The sequence below is a fragment of the Gorilla gorilla genome, chromosome 10 (genome assembly GCF_029281585.2).
Source record: "Gorilla gorilla gorilla isolate KB3781 chromosome 10, NHGRI_mGorGor1-v2.1_pri, whole genome shotgun sequence".
Taxonomy (NCBI): domain Eukaryota; kingdom Metazoa; phylum Chordata; class Mammalia; order Primates; family Hominidae; genus Gorilla; species Gorilla gorilla.
The window spans coordinates 17339912-17367441 of NC_073234.2; the positions used below are offsets into that span (position 1 = coordinate 17339912).

Below are 27530 nucleotides of genomic sequence, written 5' to 3' on the forward strand. Positions count from 1 at the left end.
TCCTGGCCTGATCATTTTTAATGCATGTTTTTATGTAATTACTACATGGGTATATATTCACAAATCATAGTATTGCTTTGCATATTTTCAGATTTGATGTAAATGATATATTCTGCCTATTCTATAATTTGTCTTTCATGAAAATTTTTTTGATTTATATGAAACTGCTGATACGTTACCATTTTGACCTACAAAAATGACAGTTTCATATGGCCCACCCTAATAGTCATTACTTTTATCTGCTGTAAAATTATTTTCTATTATATGAATATAGCCAGATAAAATGTATTTATTCTGATGTTGATAGGCATTTAGATTGTTTCCAGGTTTTCATGTATTAAAAATAATGTTACATTGAACATTCCTTATTAGGAATCATTGTGCTTACCTTTAAGATTTTTGGTAAGTTTTAAAAACTGCATGTTGTGGCCGGGCACTGTGGCTTGAGCCTGTAATATCAGCACTTTGGGAGGCTGAGGTGGGCGGATCACCTGAGGTCAGGAGTTTGAGACCAGCCTGACCAACATGGTGAAACTCCATCTCTCCTAAAAATACAAACATTAGGTGGGCGGGGTGGCGCGTGCCTGTAATCCCAGCTACTCAGGTGGCTGAGGCAGGAGAATCGCTTGAACCTGGGAGGAAGAGGTTTCAGTGAGCCGAGATCACGCCATTGCACTCCAGCTTGGGTGACGAGCGAAACTCCCATCTTAAAAAACAAATGAACAAACAGAAAAAAACCCCACATGTCGCGACTCCCTAATGGATTGTGAAATCAATTCAGGAATTAGAAAAATATCAGGTTGTATTGCAAACAATAAGGATAAAATGTTTTGTGAAATTTTTATTTCTGTGTGTATGTATGTGGTTATTAAGTTTGAAATGAAGCCCTCTATGGCGAATTACCCAGAAGTGCAATTATTGGGCTGAAGATTTTGGAGGTTATGGGAATTTTTTTAGCTGTATTGGATATTGTCAAATTTGCTGTCACTTTGCATATTTTAGCACTAGAGTATGAGAATTTGCCATCTTCTGATTGTTATGATTAATGGCATTGTCAGATTTTTTACATGTTTACAAATCAGATGAGTGTGAAATGTTACCACATTGTCTTAATTTTTATTTTTGATTATGGGGTTGAGTATGTTTTCAAATGTTAGATGACTATTCAAGTGTTTGTTTCTTGAATTGGCTGTTCTTTTCCTTCCACAGCCATTTGGGTGGTCTTTCTAAATTGATTTTAGAAAGTTTTAAGTTCATTACATACTTTGATTATGTTTGTTAAGTGAATTGCAACTGTTTTTTCTCAGTCTGCATGGCTTATCTCTTAACTTTTATGGTTTGTTTTGTTAAATAGAAATGATTATTATAAAATATATCACTATTTTCTTGTTTGTGTTTTATTTAAGAAACCTGGGGTGATCACTCTGTGGTTCTCCTCATGCACATTAATAAATTTGTTACTTAATTTCTTCAGTTGATCTCCCTTTTGTGAGGTGATTTTTAAGTGAATCATTAAAGAGCAAAGGAGAAGTTTTCCCGTGGCTCCCATGCTGCTATTCAAAACTTCCTGGGTTAGTAAGCCTTCTTGTGAATTGTCTTTAAAATGTTTATTAAAAACTCTTAGGAACTCTCATATAAAGTCTTAAATTTGTGTACAAAGATGCTCTCTGACATTGCTTGACTAGTGAAGAAAGTTAAAACAATCTAAATGTTAAAAATATATTATATGTATCCAGACTTCAGAATTTGTTTGTAGACATTGAGAATAAGCTAGAGCTATACGTTGTGACATGAAAATGCCTACTATATACTAGTTAAGTTTTTTAAAAAGTATATTGCAGAGAAAATATGCACAGTATAATCTTACAGTGCAAAATTTTTGCAGGCACATATGTATATGATATATGCAATCTATATATGCATATAGAAGGGTCTGAAAATATATGATAGTTGCCACTGGAGTGGTATGTGTGTTTGTGTTGCTTTAATTTTTTTCAGTACACATTTAAACAGAAGTAAAAAACAATTTAAAAGAAATTTGGCTGGGTGTGGTGGCTCATGGCTGTAATCTCAGTACTTTGGGAAGCTGAGATAGGAAGTTTGCTTGAGCCCAAGGGTTCGAGACCAACCTGGACAACAGAGTGAGACCTGTCTCTACAAAAAACTTAAAAAATTAGCCAAGTGTGGTAGTGTGTGCCGGGACTGAGGTGGGAGGATAGCTCGAACCTGGGAGGTCAAGGCTGCAGTGAGCTGTGATTGAGCCACTGCACTCCAGTCTGGGTGACAGAGTGAGACTCTGTCTCACGAGTAAATAAATAAATAAATAAATGGGAGAATCTTAATAACCTTGGAGTATGGAATAGATTTGTTTGTTTTTTTGTTTGCGACAGGGCTCAAGTAATCCTACCACCTCAGCCTCTCTAGTAGCTAAGACTAGAGGCATGTGCCACCACACATGATTAATTTAATTTAGTTTTGTGAGGACAGGATCTCACTATGTTGCCCAGGCTGGTCTCAAACTCCTGGCCTGACTGATCCTCCTGCCTCAGCCCCCCAAAGTGCTGGGATTACAGATGTGAACTGCTATGCCCCCACCAGTTTTGTTTTTTTTGTTTTTTTTTTTTGGGTCTTGGTTCTACCTGGAATTTTTTTTTTTTTTGGGTGTGTGATGTGAGGCAGGGATCAAATTTAATTTTATTATATGTATACCCAATAACCATATTACTGTTAACAGAGTGTTTTGAATTTTTGAGTTATAATTTTTAAAAGCAGCTCATGGTTTCTTGTTAAGCACAATTACAGTCTTTTTCTCCTTCACCAGGCTGCTTCATATATTCAAGTTTGTGATCTCTGTGACCAGAGTGATATGATTGGTGGATTACTTGATCCAGAAATAGAACCTGGAAGAATAGATACAGAGTATATTTTGTAGGTCTCACTCAAATGTCATTTCTCTTACTATTTAAATGGAAATTAGATTGCACTTTCTTTCTTCTCTAATAAACTTGCTTTCACTTAAAAAAGAAATTGGATTGCAGACAATTTGAGGATATACATTAATGAGGAAACAGATTGCTGGTTTTTTGCATTGCTGGCTACAGACCTTGGAAACTAGGGAAGCACATGGTTGATTGATATCTTGTTCTAAAACTTGAGCATGCTTAAATGTATTTGGTCATCCAGCTGTTATCACATATATATTCTAACGTTTGAGACTTTTAATTTTGACTTTAGGGTACATGTATCAATACAGTTGTCTTAACTTTCTAAGGTGTTTGATATAAAACACTGTAAGTCACTTAGTTTAAGTATGAAGACTATTTTTGTTTCCTCTTAAGAGGGTTTTTATTACACTTTTAGTCTAAGAAGTGTTGCTGCTGAGGCCTTCAGATGTATATTCTAAATTTTTCTTTTTTCTTTTTATTCCTTTTCTTTCTCATACTGGTGGTCAGAAGAAGGCCTTATGATTTAGTAGAATTGAGCAATATTGATAAAGATTGTAGATACAAGTTTATTTTTAGATTTCTTAGACTTGTAAAATTAAGAAAGATAACTAACCACTTCCTTGAATTTTCCATTTGCAGCATTATAAAGCAAAACAAACAAACAAAAAGACAAAACAGACTTGTGCTCTGGAGGGTAATATGTGAGATGAGATAGAGCCCCGAATGATTGTTATTTAATAATGGGAGAAAGGTGCTTTATCACTTCAAAGTAGGGTTTTGATTTTGCCTGAAAGGTTAACTGTACAGGCCACATGTTTTATCTGAACAGATTTTATTTTTGAAGTAGTTTAAACAGTGGGTTATGTGGTATTATAGTACAGATGATTTATGGAAGGAAGTCTTTACATATTTGATATATTTTGGCACAAAATATATAATCCTAGATTTTTCAGGATTTCCCTGACTATAATATTTAGAACTGTTGTTCCTTGTATTAGCATTTTTATGTACAGATTCAGCATCTCTAATCCAAAAATCTGAAATCTAAAATGCTCCCAAACCTGAAACTTTTCGACGCCACAAGTGGAAAATTCCACACCTGACTTCCAGTGACAAGTTGCAGTCAGAACTTTGTTTCATGCACACAATTACAAAACATTGTATAAAATTACCTTCAGGCTATGAAGCAAATGCATTTTGTGTTTAGACTTGGGTTATATCCCCAAGATATTTTATTATGTATATACAGATATTCCAAAATCTGAAAAAATTCCAAATCCAAAACACTTCTGGGTACTAATCTTTGTTTCAAAAACAATAGTCATTATTATAGATCTTGGGAAATGAGGATAACCGTTGTAATATGGCTGTAAAAGAGTTGTAGAAAGACTTTTCTCCTTTAAAGACATTGTGTTTGTAGCTTTGACCACTACCAGTGGCTATAATGCGTTGTTTGTGCCTTTATTGAAGTCCTGTAAGATGGTGATAAAAGCATGGACTTTGAAGTCAGATAGATAAAGATTTGAATTCAGGGTCTTCCACTTAAGTTTGTGTTTTGATGAATTGCTTGATCTCCGTGAACCTCAGTTTCTTCATCTATAAAATGGGACCCCACTTCATAAGGATTGTTGGAGATGATAGGTGAAGGGTCAACTACTGGGCCTTGTTCAAAGTTGTCTTCAGTAGTAAAGTAACAATTCACCTTCTCCTACAGAGAGATAACATCATGATGTGGGAAGAAGGGAACTACTTACTTTTGTGGGAGGCAGTGTTGTATAATAGGCCATTTGTTGCTTCTCTGTTTTGTACATTGTGTAACCTTAGGGAGATTATCCAGAAAGTTTTACCCTTAGTCTTCTCATTGGTAAGTAGAGATAATGTTACCTATGTAACAGCAGAGTTTTAAAGCTAAATGAGAATATTTATAAAAGCTCACCTTATCTGGCACATGGTAACATGGTAACTTCTATTAATAAAATTTTATGGTAATAAGCAATAATATTATGCTTCTGAAGTAGGTCACAAGAAGGGCTTTTGGTTGGAGAAACCAGAATTGTTATGAATTAGTCCGTGTTTACTTTGAGGGAGTAAAGACTAGGGAGTATTCATTGAAGGAAGACTGTTTAGGAGGCTACTATTACTTAGCTAAAATACAAATAATGTGACTCAATAGTTTCTCAAAATTTTGTGTAATCTAGGCTTATGTAAATAAGCTTTACTGTTTTATTAGGATTTAAAATCAACTTTATTGAAGTATAATTTAAACAATGAAATATACTCATTTTAGGGGTGCAGTTAGATGACTTTTGATAACGTACATACCCACCCAGATAACCATCACCCTAATCAAGGTAATGGAATTTCTGTTATCTCCAAAACCTTCCTCGTGTCCCTCACAGTCAGTGCACCACACCCCTCCCCTCCTCTGGTTCAAGGAAACCACTGATTTGCATACATTCATTTTGTCTCTTAGAATTTCATGTAAGTGGGCTGGGCAAGGTGGCTCATGCCCATATTTCCATCACTTTGAGAGGCTGAGGTGGGAGGATCTCTTGAGCCAGGAGTTCAAGGCTGCAGTGGGCCAGGATCACACCACTGCAGTCCAGCTTAGTGACAGTGTGAGACCAGGTCTCAAGAAAAAAACTTCGTGTGTGTAAATGGAATCATACTGTACGTATTCTTTAATGCCTGGCTGCTTTAACTCCGCATGTTTTTGAGAGTCCTCCGTGTTGCTTTGTGTTCCAGTAGTTTGTTGCCTTTTATTGCTGAGTAGTATTCACTGTGGTATGGCTATACCACAATTTGTTTCTTCATTCACCTGATATTTGGGTTTCCAGTTTTTGGCTATTATGATTAAAGTGGCAATGAACATTGATGTACAAGTCTTTTTGTGGACTTAAGTTTTTATTTCTCTTGGGCAAATAGGAGTAGAATAGCTGAGTCATATGGTGTATATTTTGCAGTTTCTTAATAAGTTAAACAGTTTTTCAAACTGATTGTGCCATTTTATCTTCCTGTAATCTCATTTACTTTATATGCTGTGTTTTTAATTTTAACTTTTTTTTTTTTTTAGTGTGAATTGATATCTTATTGCGGTTTTTATTTACATTTTTCTTTTTAAAAGTTTTGTTTTTTGTTGTGAGACAGGGTCTTGTCTGTTGTCCAGGTTGATGTGATCCTGGCTCACTGCAGTCTTGACTTCCCAGGCTCAAGGAATCTTTCCACCCCAGCCTTCCAAGTAGCTGGGACTACAGGTGCATGCCACTACATCCAGCTAATTTTATTTTGTAAAAATTTTTATGTAGAGACGAGATCTTGCTGTGTGCCCAGGCTGGTCTTTAAATAAATCTGGGGCTCAAGTGATCTTCCCGCCTCAGTCTCCCAAAGTGCTGGGATTATAGGTGTCAGCCACCATGCCTTGCCTTATTTGCATTTTTCTGATAGCAAATGATGTTGAACACTTCTTCATGTGTTCATTGGCCATTTGTATATCCTTTTATTAGATGAGGTGTCTAATTCTTAATTCATTTTTAAAAAAGCTTTTAAAAATTACTGAGTTACAAGTTCTTTATATGTTGTGGATACAAGTACTTTGTCAGCTGTGTGAATTTTGAATATACAGTCAGCGCTCCTTGTCTGAGGGTTCCACATCCACAGGTTTAACGAATCTAAGATGGAAAATGTTTGGTAAAAAAATAACAATATGCGAATAAAAAATAATACAAATAAAAAATACAGTATAACAGCTATTTATATAGCATTTAATCATATTAGGTATTATAAATAATCTAGAGATTGATTTAAAGTATAAGGAAGATGTGCATATGCAAATATGGGTTTTGTTTTTTTTTTAAATAAGGGACTTGAGCATCCTCGAATTTTGGTGTTCAGTTTTGGGTGGATTAGGAGGGTAGAGAGGGGTTCTTGAAACCAGTCCACCAGGGATACCGAGAGATGACTGTATTCTTTTGTTCTGTGGCTTGCCTTTCATTTTCTTAACAGTCTTTGGAAGAGCAGATGTTTCTTAATTTTGTTGAGTCCAGTTTATCACTTTTTACTTATGGTTAGTGCTTTTTGTGTCTTAAGAAGTATTTAGCTACACCAAGGTTGTAAAGATTTTCACCTGTGTTTATTTTGGAAGCCTTACAGTTTTAGACATTACATTTAAGCCTATGATCTATTTCAAGTTAATTTTTGTGTAGGACGTGAGGTAAAAGTTCAGGTTCTCCTCTCCCATATGAATATCCAGTTGTTCAAGCACCATTTGGTAAAAAGACTATCCTTTCCTCATTTAATTACTTTGACCTTTGTTGAAAATCAGTTGTCCATAAATGAGTGGGTCTTTTTATTATTGCGTTGATCTGTATACCTATACTTTTTTTTTTTTTTGAGACAGAGTCTTGTTCTGTCATCCAGGCTGGAGTGCAATGGCACAGTCTTGGGTCACTGCAACATCCGCCTCCCAGGTTCAAGCAATTCTCCTGCCTCAGCCTCCCGAGTAGCTAGGATTACAGGCGTGCACCACCACGCCCGGCTAATTTTTGTATTTTTAGTAGAGATGGGGTTTCACCATGTTGGCCAGGCTGGTCTCGAACTCCTGACTTCAGGTGATCCATCTGCCTATACCTCCCAAAGTGCTGGATTACATGTGTGAGCCGCTGTGCCTGGCCCTGCATATCTATACTTATGCCAGTACTACACTTGATTACTGTAGCTTTATGGTAAATTTTGGTTACTCTAGATTCTTTGCATTTCCATAAATTTTGGTATTAATAGTGTCAGTTTCTATCAAAAAGCCTGCTGGAATTTCAGTTTGTGTTGTATTAAATATACAGATCATTTGGGAGAGAATTGTCGTTTAAAAAATACTGAGTCTTCTGGTCCTTGAAAATGGTGTATCTTATTATTTTTTAAGGTTCTTTAGTTTCTCTCAGCAGTGTTTTGTAGTTTTCAGTGTAGGAAGTGTTGGACATCTTTTATTGGATTTATTCCTAATTATTTTAAGTGCTTACATGGGAATTTTTTTGAAGTTTCGTTTTTTCCAATTTGGTGCTAGTATGTAGATTACAATTGATTGGTGGTCTGTCTAGCATGTAGAAATTCCTTAATAAGTAGTCAGATGGAATTTAATTTGTTCTCATCTAACTTTCTGGAGAAAATAATCATCTAAAAGAAAAAAGATTATCCCTGAATTTGAATGGGTTTTAAATTTGTATGACTATGTGGCTTATTTTAATTTCTCTGAATTTGTAACGTAGAAGTACATTTGGATTTTATGGTAAAATATACGATATTGGATATAAGCGGAGACATGTAGAGATCATTCAACAGATGAGAGGATATAGCTGTAGAAAAGCAGAGTTGAAAATTTTTAGATGGTAAAATATTCAATATTTATATTAAATATAATATTTTAAAGTAGAAAGTGCTTGAGTAGTATGATTAAAAAGAGGAAACTTGTTTTCATTTGAATACATTTTGGCCTACAAGAATGTCTGTTACTGGCTTAAGTATTTTTGTTCGTATATACCATCAGATGATTTACCATTTCCCAGCCAAACCTGATTTGTTGGCCCAGTACAACTCTCTTCTCTCTTTTAAGCTGTGTCCTTGATAGTATTTCTGTTCATCCTGCCTAGAAGATTGTGTTCTCACACAGTTTTCTGTTGTTGGTTCTAAAACATGGTGTAAATGAGAGGATTGTAAAATGCGCCAATCAGCACTCTGTAAAAATGCACCAGTCAGTGCTCTGTGGCTAGCTAGAGGTTTGTAAAATGGACCCCTCAGCACACTGTAAAATGGACCAATCAGCGTTTTGTAAAATGGACCAGTCAGCAGGATATGGGCGGGGATAAATAAGGGAATAAAAGCTGGGCACCCCAGCCATCAGCTGCAACCCAGTCAGGTCCCCTTCCGTGCTGTGGAAGCTTTTTTCTTTCGCTCTTCACAATAAATCTTGCTGCTGCTCACTCTTTGGGTCCGTGCCACCTTTAAGAGCTGTAACACTCACCGTGAAGGTCTGCGGCTTCATTCTTGAAGTTAGCGAGACCACGAACCCACCGGAAGGAACCAACTCTGGACATATCTTGGTGACCCAGACGGGACCATTGGACCCCTTTCGCTTGCTATTCTGTCCTATTTTTCCTTAGAATTCAGGGGCTAAACACCAGGGCACCTGTCGGCCAGTTAAAAGCAACTAGCGCGGCCGCCGGACTAAAGACATGGGTGTTAGGCTTTCTGGGAAAGGGCTCTCTAACAACCCCCGACTCTTCAGAGTTGGGAGCGTTGGTTTGCCTGGAACCAGCTTCCTCTTTGCCTGTACTTCTGGGCTGAGCCGAGGGTTGACAAGAGGGGAAAGCCATTCAGCTGCGGGGTCCCAACAAAAAGTTGGTTGACCCTGTAGCCATGAGGGGAACTCTGTAGGTCAGCCAAAGGTTCAGTGGGTCGGTCCAGGGGTCCTTGGTAGAAGTTGTTAGTTGAACTCATTTGGGGTTCCATTTGTAAGACCATCTATAGCTTGATGGCATCGATCCTGGAGGAAACAAATTTGACAAGGAGTTTAAAAATACGGGCCTGAAGGCGAGTAATAGCAAGATGGCTGTTACAGGACCTAGAAAGGGGAGAAGCCACGTTGCCCAGCTCCAGAGGTTGGTATAAGAGTTTGAAAGGCGTTGTCTGATTTCAGAAGTCTTTTCCTGTAAACGCCAGGTGGCGTCTCATACTATCCCTCACTGGTTAGTGTAAAAGCAACACTGTTCCCCTAAGAAGGTGCATAGTCCTCCTTTCTCAGCAGTGAGGAAGTCTAGGCCTTGGCAGTTTTGGAGAGTCACTGCTGCCAAAGAGTCTATCTGGGATTGTAGAGGAAGGATAGATTTTGTTATTTCTTGCAAACTGTCTGAGAAATCCTTTGAGAGTGTGTGGTAGTAGGATAATGAAGTAGATAAATCTGCTATTCCAATTCCTGTAGCAGTGGCCATTCCTAACCCTATAAGTAGGGGTATTAGTTGTATGGCCCTGCGCTGATGGACTTGAGCTTTGAAGGGGCACTGATAGAGTCTGATTTCCTGGGGCAATGTTAATGTTGGGACTTAGGAGGACTAAGGTGCAGGTGCCTGTCCAGTTGGTGGGGAGGCAGATACAGGTTGAAGTTCCACTTTAGAAGAATATGCCTTGGCTGGGTAGACAGAAATTTACCCTGGCTTTTAAAGGAATAGGGTACACTGTTTTTTCTTTACTACTTCTATCTCTGTGTCTCTCTTTGTCTCTTCCTCTCTCTCTCTCTCTCTCTTTCTCTCTTTCTGACTTCTTTGTCTGTCTCTTCCTCTCTCTGTTTCTCTCTTTCTGACTCCCTCTTTGTCTGTCTTTTCCTCTCTCTCTCTTCCTCTCTGCTGGTCTTTCCCTGCCTCTGCCAGCTGCTTATGCTGCTGTTCTCCCCTCTCCTTTCAGCAGTGTAAGACTGCCACCTCCTTGGGTTTTTGCACTGTGTGCAATAACTCCATGATTTCCTTGTGGTATTTAATGGGGTTCACCCAGAGGTTAGGAACTCCCTTTCTTTCCATATTGCATCATGGACATGAACGATTAGATAAGCATACTTGTTATCTATACACATTTATTTTTTTTCCCTTTCCCAGTTCTAAGGCTCGGGTAAGTGCCACTAGTTCTGCTATCTGGCTGCTGGTCCCTGGGGGAAGAGGCTTACTTTCAAGTACTTGTTATATCACTATGGCATAACCTGCCCTTTGTATCCCATTCTTCACAGATGAACTGCCATCAGTGTATAGGTTAAGGTCAGGATTAGCTAAGGGGACTTCTAAGAGATCCTCTTGGGTGGCATAAGTCTGGACTATAATTTGTTGGCAGTCATGCTCGATTGGTTCCCCATCCTCTGGGAAAAAAGTGGCAGGATTGAGAGCCGCACAGATTCATATTTGAAGCATCGGTCCCTCAAGGAGTAGCGCCTGGTATCCAAGCAGGCGGTTGTCTGATAGCCATAAACTTCCTTTGGCACATAGTGTGCCATTTACATCATGAGTAGTCCAGACAGTGAGATCCTTTCCTAGTATTATTTTGATAGCCTCTGATACTAAGATGGCCACTGCTGCAACTACACGTAAACAGTGAGGCTAGCCTTTTGCCGCTGGTTGTGGGGTTGTCCCGCGAGTCTGAGTAAGGACTTCAAGAGCTATTCCTGCTCTCTCTCTGACGTATAAACAGAAGTTTTGTCTTGTGGGAAGGCTTAAGGCTGGAGCTTGTACTAGGGCCTGCTTTAAGGATTTGAAGGCTGTTTCTGCCTCTGGTTCCCATTCTACTAGATGAGTATTTGCCCTCTGGGTTTCCTTTATTAGAGTATAGAGTGGCCTGGCCATCTTGCTGTATCCAGGGATCTGTAGTTGGCAATAGCTGGTGATTCCAAGGAACCCCCACAACTGTTTTAATGTCTTAGGGTGAGGATAAGCCAGTATAGGCTGTATTCGTTTCTTGCTGAGGGCCCTGGTTCCTCTGGCTAAGATTAGGCCTAGATATTTGACTTGTAGGCAGAGCTGGGCCTTCGATTTAGATGCCTTGTACCCTTGATTAGCTAGAAAGTTCAAGAGATCTTGAGTAGCTTGCTGGCATGAGGCTTCCGAACTGGCAGCCGAAAGTAAATCATCCACAAACTGAAGGACCAGAGTGCCTGGACTTGAGAAGTGGCCTAGATCTTGGGCCAGTGCCTGACCAAACAGATGAGGGCTATCCCTGAACCTTTGGGGCAAGACCGTCCACGTAAGTTGGGACGTGTGATCTGTAGGATCTTCAAAGGCAAAGAGAAACTGGGAGTCAGAGTGCAGGGGAATACAGAAGAAGGCATCGTTGAGGTCCAGAACCGTGAATGATTCTGCTTCCTTTGGTATTTGAGAGAGCAGGGTATAGGGCTTGGGTACAACTGGATATAGAGGAATTACTGCTTCATTGATGAGTCTAAGATCTTGCACTAGTCTCCACTGACTGGTTTTTGTACTCCTAGAATTGGGGTGTTGCAGGGACTGCTGCATTTTCTTACTAGGCCTTGAGCTTTTAAATGTCTTAACAATATCCTGTAATCCTTTATGAGCTTCAGGCCTTAAGGGATATTGCCTTTGATAAGAAAAAGTGGTGGGATCTTTTAGCCTTATTTGGAGTGGGTGGGCATATTTTGCCCTTCTGAATTGTCCTTCCAATGCCCAGGCTTCAGGGTTGATTCCCTCCTCAAGCAGGGGACAACAAATTGGTAACTTGTTCCCCATATTCATGTAGATAATAGCTCCAGCTTTGGCTAATATGTCCGTCCCTAATAAGGGTATGGGACTTTCAGGCATAACAAGAAAGGCATGTGAAAAGAGCAAAGTCTCCCAATTACCACTGAGAAGGTGGGAGAAATACCTGGTTACAGACTGTCCCAGGATTCCTCGGATGGTAATGGACCTTGAGGACAGCTGTCCGGGACAGGAGATTAACACTGAGCCTTGGATGGTAACGGACCTTGAGGACAGCCGTCTGGGACAGGAGATTAACACTGATAAAGCTGTACCGGTGTCCAGGAGGAAGTCGATTTCCTGGCCCTCAATGGTTAAACATACCCGGGGTTCAGTGAGGGTGATGACATGAGCTGGCGCTTGCCCCGGGCACCCTCAGTCCTGTTGGATCATCTGGTTGGGGGCTTCTGGCCCAGAGAACCTTTGTCCTTTGGGGCAGTGCACCTTCCAGTGATTGCCTTGGCATAGTGGACATGGGCAAGGGGGCAGCTTGTTTCTCATTGGACAATCTTTTTTAAAGTGTCCTTGCAAACCAAATTGATAACAAGCCTTACCGGGTGATTGGCCTGCTCCATTTTCTGTCCTCTCTGAACCACCAAGGTCTGTTTGTCTGAGGGCCATGACTAAGGCTGTAGCCTTTCTCTTATCTCACTTTTCCTTTTCAGCCTGTTCTTCTTGGTCCCTACTGTAGAACACAGAGGTTGCCAGGTTTAATAATGCGTCCAAATTTTGTTCAGGGGCCAGGGCTAGCTTTTGGAGCTTTATCCTGATATCTGCAGCTGACTGGGTAATAAACTTATCTTTTAGGATCAATTGACCCCCAAGTGAGTCGGGTAACAGGGAAGTATATTTTCTTAAGGCCTCCTGTAGCTGCTCGAGGAAGGCGGTAGGATTTTCTTCCTTTCCCTGAGTTATGGTGGACATCATTGAATAATTCATGGGCTTTTTCCTAATTCTCCTTAGTCCTTCTAGGACACAGGTTAACAGATGTTCGCGACTCCAGTCCCCATGATCTGAGTCGAGGACCCAGTGGGGATCCACACTGAGAATGGCTTGCTGACCAGTAGGGAATTTGTCCCTTTCTTCGACTGTCATTCTGTCATTTACCTGACTGAGATGCCAGGTATCTCCAAACTCTTGGGCTGCAACTAAAGCTGCATTCTTTTCATTAAAGGCCAGGGTTTGATCTAACAATAGCATGACATCTCTCCAAGTGAGGTTGAAGGTTTGCCCTAGACCCTATACGACGTCTATATACCTATCAGGATCATCTGAAAACTTCCCCAGGTCTACCGTCATCTGCTTTAAATCAGAGAGAGAGAGAAGGGGACATGTACCTGGGTTGGGCCAAATTCCCCTCCCCCTACAGCTTGAAGGGGACATAACCGATAGCTTGGGAGTTTTTGTGGTCCTTTGGAGATTTCTTTGCTTGTTTCCTTCTGGGTGGTGGAGATTAGAGGAGGCTTATCATTAATAGGAAGGGGAGCTGTAGGAAGGCTAGGATATGGAGGTAAGCTGAGAGGTCCTCCTCCCCAACATTGCAGGCTTTGCATAGTTGTGGATTATCCTTCAGTGAAAAGAAAGCTTGGACATAAGGTATTTCACTCCGTTAGTCTTCCCTCTTACAGAAAAGGTCAAGCTGCAGGATAGTATTGTAATTTATATTTCCCTCAGGTGGCCATTTTTGACCGTCAGAGAGAGAATATTGGGGCCAGGCCATAGCGCAGAAAAAAATGAGCTGCCTCTTTTTCAGGGTTTGCAGGTCAAATTGGTCCCAGTGGCTTAGGATGCATTTCAAGGGTGAGCCTGTTGATGCCTGTGTGTTCCCCATCTGAAAGAAAAAACCTCCTGTGGTTTTGGTTTGTTCCCCCCTACCCTCCCAACCCCGAGTTATCGTGGCTTTAAAAACCAGACCATTGTTGCTTTTGCTGGCCTATAGAATTCCCCTCTGGAGAACACTACCACTGCAGGGCCCCTTCTTTACCCCTATCCAGCAGGAAGTAGCTAGAGTGGCCATCGCCCAATTCCTAGCAGCAGTCGGGGTGTCCTGTTTAGAGGGGGGATTGAGAGGTGAAGCCAGCTGGACTTCTAGGTCGGGTGGGGACTTGGAGAACTTTGATGTCTTACAAGAGGATTGTAAAATGCGCCAGTCAGCGGTCTGTAAAAATGCACCAGTCAGTGCTCTGTGGCTAGCTAGAGGTTTGTAAAATGGACCAGTCAGCACCCTGTAAAATGGACCAATCAGCGCCCTGTAAAATGGACCAATCAGCAGGACATGGAGGGGGACAAATAAGGGAATAAAAGCTGGCCGCCCCAGCCAGCAGCGGCAACCTGGTCGGGTCTCCTTCCACACCGTAGAAGCTTTGTTCTTTCGCTCTTCACAATAAATCTTGCTGCTGCTCACTCTTTGGGTCCGTGCCACCTTTAAGAGCTGTAACGCTCACCGTGAAGGTCTGCGGCTTCATTCTTGAAGTCAGCGAGACCATGAACCCACTGGAAGGAACCAACTCCGCACACATAAAGATGAGGAAAATTGTTCTTTAGGCTTTGACGACTTTACTATGTGCAGTTAGCATTGCTGAATGTGGTGGTCTCTGAGAGCAGTGTAATTCTGATGATACATACAGGCATTTGTCTATTAAAAATGGGATGAAATTGAAGATGGTTTATTGCCTTTTATATCATCTTTTGGATTTGTGATAAAGACAAACCTTTGAAAATGTTTGTAGTTATTAGTATGACCAGAAACTGAAACTGTTTCAGTTTGGCACAGGAGAGATTAGTAGTAGTATTGCTGTTAGTCATTATGTAAGAGATGATAATGTTTGGATTTAACCTTCGATTGTTTGTAATATGGTATTCCTAACATTCCTGACTAAAAGGCTAGTGAATAAAAAATAATGCATTTACAACTATATTAGAACTGCATTGCAGAAAGCATATGAAATTTCAAGTTTAGGAAATTTCCTGCTTTGAGACTTTTTTCTTCACACTTCACGCTTTCAGCACTTATGTGTGATGCATCTAGAAGATGCATCTGGTTTCGCCAAATACAGTACTGCACCTGAATTACATTTTCAGTATTTATTTATTCAGTATTTATTTTCAGTCTTTATTTCCTAAAGGTTAATTTTCTTTAAAACCTTAGCAATTTTTCATCCAGCCCTTTTCATGTTATAATCATTTGCTTGTGTGATTTTACTACACACTGTATCCAACTAGGTAGCATTACTGGAAAACTTATTTGATTTTTTGCCAAATGGGAGATGGCTGGAATATTTTTTGTAGTAGAGAATATGTGGAGAAAATGCTTTAATTGATCCCTGACCAAATACAGCAAGAAAAACTTAAGTAAACCTTAATAAGCAGGCAATAGAAGTTAAGGTGATAATATTCTGACTTTGGATATAAACACTCAAACATGAGCTCTGCTACTGGAAAGTAAAAAATAAAATTAGTGTTAAGTTGAGATGAGTCAACTTGTTGATCATCTGCATAGCCTACTGTGATAGGAATGGTTGTAAGACTTGGAAGTTTTTCCTGTCCTAAGTTGATAAGCATTTGAGTGGAAAGAGAGTCACTTTTCTCTTGATGTCTTTCACTTTGGAATTTTCAAACTGTTTAAAGTCTTTTAAAATTTTCTGAGTCACTTCTTTATTTTCTAGGCTGCTCATATTAAGATAAGTATTGCCTTTTTATCCTTTAAAATGTAATACCCTCATCTTTAGTGGTTGTCCCTGCTTATGTTATATTGCTTAGAACATAACGTTTATGTTTGGTTAAAATTTCACTGAGCCGCCGGGCACGGAGGCTCACACCTGTAATCCCAGCACTTTGGGAGGCGAGGCGGGTGGATCACCTGAGGTCGGGAGTTCGAGACCAGCCCGATCAACATGGAGAAACCCTGTCTCTGCTAAAAATACAAAATTAGCCAGGCGTGGTGGCACATGCCTGTAATCCCAGCTACTTGGGAGGCTGAGGCAGGAGAATTGCTTGAACCTGGGAGGCGGAGGTTGTGGTGAGCTGAGATGGTGCCATCGTACTCCAACCTGGGCAATGAGAACGAAATTCCATCTTAAGGAAAAAAAAAAAAAATTCAGCTTCTGAAAAGCACTAGGGACTAAGCAAGTTGACTATGTAGGCTTTATTATTAGATTTGTGTGTTTGTATTATAAGGAAAACAAATTTTTAGTAAAATATAATGTATTTTGTTCATTGTTTAGTTCATTGCTGGATTGCTGGTCTCTAGAACTTTTCCTGGCACAGAATAAACATATAATAAGTATTTTTTAAATGATGTACTTAATTTTATTACCCTACCATGCTTGAAACTGTGACTTTATATTATAGTTTCCTTTAGCAGAAGGTGAATCTATAGTCAATATATAGATTATAAATAAAGTTTTAAAAATCTTCATTTACCGTAATAGCATCATTTTACATGTATACCTGCTTTTCAGATTTGTAACTCATTTGGTTTAAGTTTGGGGCATTTGGATGTTTCTGATGTTGAATGATAAAATGTAGGCTTAAAAAAATTCTCCTTCAAGTTTTATGCTGCTGTATTGTGTATAGCCTCTCTTTCATAATGATACTTGGACTGTGATGGTATAAAGTTACTCTTATTTTAATCTGAATGCATTCGAGATATTTCAAGTTCTTGAAAGACTGTTACACTTCTTGGGATGGTCATCATCATATTTTTGAAGCAGAGATCCTAAAACTTAAAAACCTCAGAGAAAGTCCAGCATCTATTTTCAACTCCTTGTTTTTTAAAGCTTTAGAACTTGACTTTGTACTCTTTGGTGAGGTGACAAAACAAATTCAGATTTTTTTTTTTTAACTGAGGACTTCAAAAAATTTTTGTGATGTTTATAGTATTTTGTCTCTTTTTAGAAAGTCAAATTTGTTGAGGTATAGTTTACACTCAGTGAAATTCACCCATTTTAGATGTATGGTTCTGTGAATTTTGACAAACATTACTGAAATGGCTAAAGTGGACTGCTATCTAGCAGACAGTGCTAAAATAGCAACTTAGCAATTAAAATGTCATCTTTTTATCACTTTGGGAAGATTCTCATTGGTATTTTTCCGTGGGTAGAATAAGAGACCAGCAGTGTGGCAGGCTTTCACTGTCTTTTTCCCTCAACTCTACTTCACATAATGGTGAGATTTTCCTATTTTCTTAGGAAAGTCAGCTAGTGGGGTAGGGTGATAAGCTAGGACGGGTTCCTTGTGATTTTATTTAAAGGTTGGTCTACTTAATGCTGGGGGAAAAAAGAAGTGTAGTGATACAACATGTTGCCTACTTTTACATTTTCAAAATAATTTTAAGGAAATAAACTGCTGTTTGATTCAAAGTGATTCTTTGTGTTATGGCAGTTAAGATTTTATTAACACCAGGGCTCGAGAATGCCTGTTAAAAATCTAGGTGTTGCTCCTTCTCAGCTACCAACTATACCTTTTTTTAAGGGCCATATTAGTAACATATGTTGGGAAGTTTTCCCATGTTATCAATTATGCTTTTTCAGTTTTTTTTTTTTTGAGACTTTTGTACTCAAAAAGATTCTGAGTATTTAGAAAGTACTCTAATTGTAATCATTCTTTTTATTGCTTCTGGAATGTAGCAGGGCTCCATGTTCTTCCCCATTTCTTGACAGTTTCTTAATATCTTGGAACATTGTTGTAGAGTATAATGAAATACTTGGCTTTGGCATTTAAGTGCTATCATGCATTTATTTGAGAACAGTTTATGGCTCATTCAGACGTTATGGATAAGAGCATTGACTTAGGTGTCAGGCAGAATAAATTTAATCTGACTCTGCCATTTAGTAACTATATGAACATGGATAAGTTAATTATAACTGCTCTAGCTGTTTTGTCATCTGCCAAATGGGGAAAATAATCATATGTATCTTCCAGGATTGTTGTAAGGATTAAAGAGATAATCCTTGGGAAATATTTTATTGCATGTAGTAAACACTCAGAGCATGTTAGCTGCTCCTGTCATCCTCACTCAGCAGAAGTTTTTTTTAATTTTCATCTTTTTTTTTTTTTTTTTTTTTTTGGAGATAGTCTTGCTCTGTCGCCAGGCTGGAGTGCAGTGGTGCAATCTCAGCTCACTGCAACCTCCGCCTCCTGGGTTCAAGCAATTCTCCTGCGACAGCGTGTGGAGTAGCTGGGATTACAGGTATGTACCACCATGCCCAGCTAATTGTTATATTTTTTTTAGCAGAGATGGGGTTTTACCATGTTGGCCAGGCTGGTCTCGACCTCCTGACCTCAAGTGATCCGTCTGCCCCGGCCTCCCAAAGTGTTGGAATTACAGGCTTGAGCCACCATGTCTGTCCTTAGCAGAGGTTTTTGAGCTCTCTGCATCCCAGACCATGCTTGGTGTTATGGATACAAAGTGGATTCTAAAGAAGGCTTCCCCATCTTAAGAAGTTTCATAGTTCAAGAAGGGAAGACAGGCATGTAAACAGATAAATGCAATAAGTTGTGACATATGCTATATCAGAAACAAATGAAAAGAATAAAGGAGTTAGTATCATAAGCCTGGGGAGGTCAGGGAAAGACATTTCTATCCCTGACTTATTTTTGATCTGTGAATAGTAGTTTCCTGTTGACTTATTTGACAGATATTTACTGAATACACTTTACTTTTGCCAGGCACTATTTTAGGTGCTGGGAATACCACTGGTTTCATGGAAGACAATTTTTCCGTGGACTGGTGGGCGGGGGGTGGAGGGGATGGTTTTGGGATGATCCAAGCACATTACATTTATTGTGCACTTTATTTCTATTATTACTACATTGTAATATATAATGAAATAATTATATAACACCATAATGTAGAATCAGTGGGAGCCCTGAGCTTGTTCTTTCACAACTAGACTGTCCCATATGGGAGTGATGGGAGACAGTGGCAGATCATCAGGCATTAGATTCTCATAAGGAGCGTGCAACCTAGATCACAATAGGGTTCAGGCTTCTATGAGAATCTAATGCCACCGCTGATTTTACAGGAGGTGGAGCTCAGGTGGTAATGCAAGCAGTGGGGAGCAGCTGTAAACACAGATGAAGCTTTCGAGCCCCTCCTGCTGTGAGGCCAGGTTCCTAACAGGCTACGGAATTGGCTTGTAGCCTAGGGGTTGGGGACCCCTGCTGTATAGGAGTTGTGAAAGGAAATTAAATCTTGGGGCCCTCAATCCCTAAACTAAAGGAAAAAGTCAAGTGGGGAACTGCTTAGGGCAAACCTGCCTTCCATTCTATTCAAAATCATCCATCTGCTCACTGAGATGGATACATATCTGATTGCCTCCCTTGGAAAGGCTAATCAGAAATGCAGCCATTGGTCTCTCACCTAACTTTAACCTGGAAGCTCCCTCCCCGATTTGAGTCTTCTTGCCTTTGCTTTAAGTTGTCCTGCTTTTCCAGACCAAACCAATGTACTTCTTACATATATTGATCGGTGTCTCAAGTCTCCCCAAAATGTATAAAACTAAGCTGTGCCCCAGCCACCTTGAGCACATGTTGTCAGGACTTCCCGAGGCTGTGTCACGGGAGCGTCCTCAACCTAGGCAAAATAAAATAAACTTTTTTTTTTTTTTTTTTTTTGAGGTGGAGTCTCACTGTCATCCAGGCTGGAGTGCAGTGGCACGATCTCGGCTCACTGCAACCTCCACCTCCCAGGTTCAAGTGATTCTCTTCCCTCAGCCTCCTGAGTAGCTGGGATTACAGGCACATGCCACCACACCTGGCTGATTCTTGTATTTTTAGTACAGATGGGGTTTCACCATGTTGGCCAGGCTGGTCTTGAATTCCTGACCTCAACTGATCCGCTTGCCTTGGCCTGCCACAATGCTGGGATTACAGGCGTGAGCCACTGTACCCAGCCTGCAAAATAAACTTTCTAAATTAACTGAGACCTGTCTCGAATTTTCAGGGTTCACAGAGTAAAGAAGACAGATAATGTCTCTACTCTCAGGAGCTTTCAGTCTAGTGGGAAAAGATCAGTAGTAAACAAACAAAAATATCAGAGACAAGTGCTATGAAAGAGACTAAAAGGTGATGTAATAAGGAGAGACTGAGGGGTTGCTTTACATTGCATTGTCAGGGAAGGATCCTTTGAGTAGGTAACCTTTGAGATCTTCCTACAAAAGAGTCAGCCATGGCAAAGATTAGAGGGATGAGCATTCTGCCATAGAGAACCATGTTACACAAAGCCCCTCGAGCTTTTGGAGTATTTAAGGAGCAGACAGGTCAGTGTGGCTGGAATGTAATGGGCAAGGGGTAGAGTGGTGCAAAATGAGATCAGAGATAGTCAGGGTCTAAATCATTTAAGGTTTTGTAAGCCAGAGTAAGGAGTTTCTAGGTGTAAACGAAAGCCAGTGGAGGGCTGTTAGCAGGGGGAATGCCTTTTGAAAAAGATTGCTGTCACTGCCGTGTGAAGACTGGATTCTGAGGATAAGGGTAACAAGGGTAGAATTTAGGAGACCTTTGGAGGCTGTTGTATTAGTATAGGTGAGAGGTGGTGGTGGCTTGGGCCAGAGAGTAAATTAGTGGAGAAAAATAGATTGATTTGGGCTGTGTTTTGAAGATTGAATCAACAGGACTTGCTGATTACATGTGATCAAGGCGAATCCTAGGACTTGAGCACTTAGAAGACTGGTGGTGCAGTTTACTGAAATGGATAAGACTGGAGGGGAGAGCAGGTTTGGTGGGACAATCATGAGTTCTGTTTTGTTAAGTTCGAGGTGCCAATTAGACATCTATGTAGAGATTTCATACTTGGTGGTAGGTAATAGTAGTACTGTGGAATTCAGTGAGAGTTTAGGGCCAGGGGTAAATATTTAGGAGTAACTGATGTATGTCTGCTAGATTTGGTAATAAGGAGTTCCTAAGTGACCTTGACAAGTGTGGTCTTAGTGGGAATGGAAACTAGATTGTAGAGAAGTATCAGGTAAAGGATGGAATGAGAATATGAAGTTGGGGAATGGAGACAGTGACAATAGACTCCTAAGAAATTTTCCTGTGAAAAGGGAAGCAGAAAAACGGTTGTGTCCACAAGTAAGGCCCAGATTCGAATCTTACTTTTATACTTGCCTGGATACAGTTATTATTTGAGTGCATTCTAAAGTTTAAGATATTTTGTGTACCCTACGCAGTCCTCTCTACAAATATTGAGGTAGATGATACTTTTCCTTCTGTGACATGAGAGTCCTTAGTTTAGGGAAGTTAAGTGACAGTCCAGGTAGAACCTGTATTTGGACTCACTCACTTTGACTGTAGATGCAGAGTACTTTTCATTATACCAAAATGCTCCTTAAACTTTTATTATCTTGGTCAAATCCAATCTACCTTAGAGTTTTTGGAAGGATTACAAGATGAGAGATGTGAAAATTCTTTGCAAGCTCTAAATTGTTACACAAATATAGAAATTCCTTACTTTAAAATGCCCCATTATGTCTTCTTTGTGCCTGACTTTTTAGGATATAGTAGGCAGTGGCCTTGAAGTTCATTTTGGATCATAGCCTATCTCATTAGAGCCCAGAGAATGTAAGCAGATTGTTAAAGACATAGAACCTGTCAAAGCTATCTATGGCATATGAATCGAACATGGATCATGTTTAATTGAACATTTTTACCCTGGTTTAATGATCTTGTCTCCTTCGCATGTTCCATGAGGTCTCATAATCCTCCCCAAAGGAGCTCTTCCCAAAGATAATTCCTTCTAAAAATGGAAGGGCTGGGCACAGTGGCTCATGCCTGTAATCACAGCACTTTGGGATGCTGAGGCAGGTGGATCACCTGAGGTCAGGAATTGGAGCCTGGCCAACATAGTGAAACCCCGTCTCTACTGAAAAAAAAAAAAAAAATTAGCCAGGCGTGGTGGTGGGTGCCTGTGCCTGTACTCCCAGTTACTCAGGAGACTGTCGGAAGAATTGCTTGAAGCGAGAGGTGGAGGTTGCAGTGAGCCAAGATCGTGTCACTGCATTCCAGTCTGGGTGACAGAGCAAGACTCCATCTCAAAAACAAAACAAAACAAAACAACAACAAGAAAAGTGGAAGTAACTTAAAAAAAAACTGCAAAAAAGCCAATCCTGAAAGGTTACAAACTATATCATTCCAAAAGCTGTGGAAAACAGTAACGTGAGTCCTCAAAGAATTAAAAATAGAATTACCCTGTGATCCAGCAATTCTACTTCTGGGTATATACTCAAAAGAACTGAAAGCAGCAGGATCTTGAAGGGGTATTTCTACACCCATGCTCATAGCAGCATTATTGACAAACCCTGGAAGTAGTCCAGCTGTCCCCAAATGGAGGAACAGATAAGCAAAATGTTACTGGTATACATACAAAATGGAATCTTTTTTTTTTTTTTTTTTTTTTGGGAGACAGAGTCTTGCACTGTTGCCCGGGCTGAAGTGCAATGGCATGATCTTGGCTCACCGCAACCTCTGCCTCCCGGGTTCAAGCGATTCTCCTGCCTCAGCCTCCCTAGTAGCTGGGATTACAGGTGCCCGCCACCACGCCCAGCTAATTTTTTGTATTTTTAGTAGAGACGGGGTTTCACTGTGTTGGCCAGGCTGGTCTTGAACTCCTGACCTCGTGATCCACCTGCCTTGGCCTCCCAAAGTGCTGGGATTACAGATGTGAGCCACCGCACCAGGCCACAAAATGGAATCTTATTTCACCTTTCAAATGAGAGAAATTCTGACATGCTACAACCTGGATGAATCTTGAGAACAATACGCTAAGTGAAACTGGCCAGTCAAACCAGTCACAAAAAGACAAATACTGTATGATTCCACTTTAATGAGGTACTTAGAGTAGTACAAATCACAGAGACAGAAAGAATGGTAATTGCCAGGGGTTGAGGAGAAGAGGGAATGGAGAGTTACTGTTTAACGGGTATAGTTTCAGTTTTGCAAGTTGTAGAGTTCTAGAGCTAGATGGTTGTAAGGGTCACACAACAATATAAATGTACTCAGTAACGTTAACTGTGCACTTAAAAATAATTTAGATGGTAAATTTTATGTTATGTGTATTTTACTATGCCATCATGCCTGGCTAATTTTTTTGTTTTGTTTTGATTTTTTGGTGACAGGGTCTCACTCTGTTGCCCAGGCTGGAATGTGGTGGCATGATGATGGCTCACTGTAGCCTTGACTTCCTGGACTCAAGTGATCCTCCCATCACAGCCTCCCAGTTAGCTGGGACTACAGGTGTACGCCACCACTCCTGGCTAATTTTTACTAACTCACTCCCTTTTCTCCCTCCTTTCAGTATTCATTTATTCATTTAACAGATAATGACTGAACAACTGTTAGGTATTATTAGGTATTATATATTATTCCTGGGAGCAGACTATTAAGAGTCACTCTATACCATCACAGTCCCAAGTGTCATTATGAAAGAGGGGCTATACACAATACAGCAGTATAAAACTGTAAACAGATTTTTTTAACCCTACATTTTATCAGTCAACATCAGAAACATCCAAATACCGCAAACTTTTTTTTTTTTTGAGACAGAGTTTCACTCGTCGCCCAGGCTGGAGTGCAATGGCGCGATCTCGGCTCACTGCAGCCTCTGCCTCCTGGGTTCAAGTGATTCTCCTGCCTCAGTCTCCCGAGTAGCTGGGATTATAGGCGTGCGCCACCATGCCTGGTTAATTTTTGTATAGTAGAGACGGGGTTTCACTATATGTTGGCCAGGCTGATCTTGAACTACTGCCCCCAGGTGATCCACCCGTCTTGGCCTCCCAAAGTGCTGGGATTACAGGTGTGAACCACCACACCTGGCCAAATGTCCCAAACTTAAACCAAATGGACTATAAATCAATTCCCTGAAAAACTGGTATACATGTAAAATGATGCTATTACATTACAGTAAATGATCTTAAAAAATTTATTTATAGTCTATATGTTGACTACAGTTTTACCTTTTGCTAAAGGAAACTATAATATAAAGTCACAGTTTCAAGTATGGTAGGGTAATAAAACTAAGTACATCATTTAAAAATACTTATTATATGTTTATTCTTTGCCAGGCAATGTTCTAGAGACCAGCAGTCCAGCAATGAACTAAACAAAATGAACAAAATACATTATATTTTACTAAAAATTTGTTTTCCATATAATACAAATACACAAATTAATAATAAAGCCTACGTTAATGCATTGTACTAATCTGTCTTGGTGAGAAGTCCAATTTATGAAGATATAGTAGAAATGATTTTGATTTCTTTTTTTTCCCCTAGAGAATGTGATGTTTATTCATTAATTTATTCATTCACTCAAGAAATCTTCATTGAATGTCTACTGTGTATCAGTTGCAGTTTGGGATTCAGCAGTGAACAAAACATAAATGCTTGCCCTTGTGGAACCTACAATCTGTTGGTTTTAAAAAAAATCTCTCCTGGATTAGTGTTAGATTTCTAGACCAGAAGTGTCAATTAAGTTTAACAATTTCTTCAGGCAGAGAAAATTGCTTTTGAGGTATCACTTAAGCAACCTTAGTGCTTCTAAGCAACATAACTGCCTTTTGAGGTATGAACTGAAGGGAAGTGAAGTATAAGAAATAGAGTTGGGATTTTTTTTTTCTTTTTTTTTTTTTGAGACGGAGTTTCACTCTTGTCACCCAGGCTGGAATGCAATGGCACCATCTTGGCTTACTGCAACCTCTGCTTCCTGGGTTCAAGGGATTCTCCTGCCTCACCCTCCTGAGTAGCTGGGATTACAGGTGCATGCCGCCACAGCCAGCTAATTTTTGTATTTTTAGTAGAGACGGGGTTTCACCATCTTGGCCAGGCTAGTCTCGAACTCCTGCCCTCAGGTTATCTGCCTGTGTTGGCCTCCCAAAGTGCTGGGATTACAGGTGTGAACCACCACCCCTGGCTGAGTTGGGATTTTTAATTTTCCATAGATTTCCCATTAGGAAGGCAACCTGGTGTGACGGTATTTGACTGAGAGTCAAGAGATCTGGGTTCTAATCCTCATTTCATCATGTAATACTTTGTGTGTTTCAGAATTCTTCACAGTGACCCTTGCTTGTCCTCACTCCTTTGTATAGCTTTTTTTTTTTTAAAGGATTTTATCCACTGTTGTGCCGGTAACTATGTTAGTGTCACTTTTTATGCTAGTAATAGTTCTATTTTCAAGTTCATTCTGTTTCCTGAATTTAAATTTGTGTTTCCTAGTGCCAACTGAACATTTCTGTCATTTCATACTCCATTTCCAAAAAGAAACTCATTATTGTTCCGCTTTGAATTTGCTTCCCTTCTTTATGATCTTTTCATCTCGGCAAATAGCATTGCTATGTACCCAGCTGCCTAAGGAAAAACCCTGAGTCGTCATCTTTCTATGTTTCATTGACCCTCATTCAGTCATTCAAATATTGCTTCTCTTGAGTATATCTTGAATCTATCCTTTATGCTCTAATTTCTCAACAGAACTGACACTCTTTGTCCTGCATGTTCTACTTTCTTTGCACAGAATATCTTTTCTTTAGTTGGCAAACTGCAACTCATTGGTTAATGTCCAGCTCAAATGTTAACTCCTGTAAAACCTTCACCATTTCTTTTAGGCAGAATTAGTGATTCCTGAGTCTTTGCTCTTAGAGCATGTAGGTCAAGTGTGTACTGTATTTCTGTTCTTTCACAGTTTTTTATTCGATTGTCTGTAGAATAGACTTTATTATTGTCAAGGGGAAGACAGCCTTAGCAAAATTTTGAAATAAGTCATTGTGTGCCTAAGCATAAATTAGTTTGTGAGAACATACTTTTTAAAGAGAAATGTAGTAGGGTTTATAGTATGTTTGAGTATCTTTTTCCAATAAGCATTGCATGTATAATCATTCACTCATTGCATGTATAATTATTAATTAAATATTCTTTATTAATTAAAGACCTCTCTGGTCTCTCCAGAAGTCTTCCATGGCCGCCCTCATCCCCACCCTCCAGAGGAATCTGAAGCCACATGTGCTCCCTGGCACCCACAGCCCCTGCCTCTCCCAGAGCAGCAGTACCTGAGCCTCAGTGGATTCCAAGAATCGAAACCCTTGGTCTGCTGCCCCTCCCCACCAGAATGTTTCTGTCCCATTCTTACCTACTCAAGGCCCTTTCAGTAGCCCCTTGGGGTATTCTCTTCCTATGCACCAGGGCAACTTCCGAACTCACCACTTTCCTGGAAAGACCCCCAACATCTTCGGGGAGCGGTCCCCTACAGGCCTGGCTGCAGATGCCCATGGACACAGGAACACTGTTTAAAAAAAAAAAAAAAGGATACTGGTGGGAGGGGCTTTGTAACTGAGGAGGTTTAGGAATTGAAAACTCATGTGTATTTTCTTTCTTTCCTCATTGTCACTTCCCAGCTACCCAGAGATATTGAAGGACAGCTGAGCTCCCCTACTTGCTGAAAATGCATTGATCAAATTTGTGTAGGATTTCCACATCTATTTATGGGCTCAGAACACTTTCTAGTTACTTGTTCCTTCCTATCAGCTGTTTTCTGTTTGTGTTAGATTTTTTTTTTCTGAGATGAAGTCTCGCTCTTGTCCCCCAGGCTGGAGTGCAGTGGCGCGATCTCAGCTCACTGCAACCTCCGCCTCCCGGTTTCAAGTGATTCTCCTGCCTCAGCCTCCCAAGCAGCTGGGATTGCAGGCACCTGCCACCACGCCCAGCTAATTTTTGTATTTTTAGTAGAGATGGGGTTTCACCATGTTGATCAGGCTGGTCTCGAACTCCTGACCTCAAATCCGCCCACCTCGGCCTTTCAAAGTGCTGGGATTACAGGCGTGAACACCACACCTGGCCTCATGCAGAGCTTTAAAAAAAAAATGTTAACACGGCTGGGCGCAGTGGCTCACGCCTGTGATCCCAGCACTTTGAGAGGCCGAGGTGGGTGGATCACCTGAGGTCAGGAGTTCCAGACCAGCCTGGCCAATATGGTGAAACCCCGTTTCTACTAAAGATGCAAACAATTAGCCGGGCGTGGTGGTTGGGCGCCTGTAATCCCAGCTAGTCCGGAGGCTGAGGCAGGAGAATTGCTTGAACCTGGGAGGCATTGGTTACAGTGAGCCAAGATGGCGCCATTGCACTCTAGGCTGGGCGACAGGGCGAGACTTCGTTTTAAAAAAAAACAAAAATAAATAAATAAATAAATGAAAGAAAGCTCTGCATGATACAATACAGTATTCATAGAATTTTGGCCAGTGAAAATTTTCTGTGTTAGTAGAATAAAAATGAACTCTTCTGATTTACAGATATTGATAGTCTGGTCTTTCCATCTTCCATCTTGACTCTCT

General features: G+C 40.2%; 1 protein-coding gene across 3 annotated transcripts in view; it reads left to right on the forward strand.

Annotated features, from left to right (window-relative positions):
• Nucleotides 1-27530, forward strand: part of ADIPOR2 (adiponectin receptor 2) — a 100005-nt gene that overhangs the window by 10441 nt on the left and 62034 nt on the right. The window contains exon 1 of one of the 3 annotated variants that reach the window (XM_063693750.1): nucleotides 1480-1571. The exons of the other annotated variants lie outside the window; for them this stretch is intronic. The gene's annotated coding sequence lies outside the window, so the exon portion shown is untranslated. Of the gene's footprint in view, nucleotides 1-1479; nucleotides 1572-27530 lie in introns of those variants that run through there. 3 annotated transcript variants of the gene reach the window in all.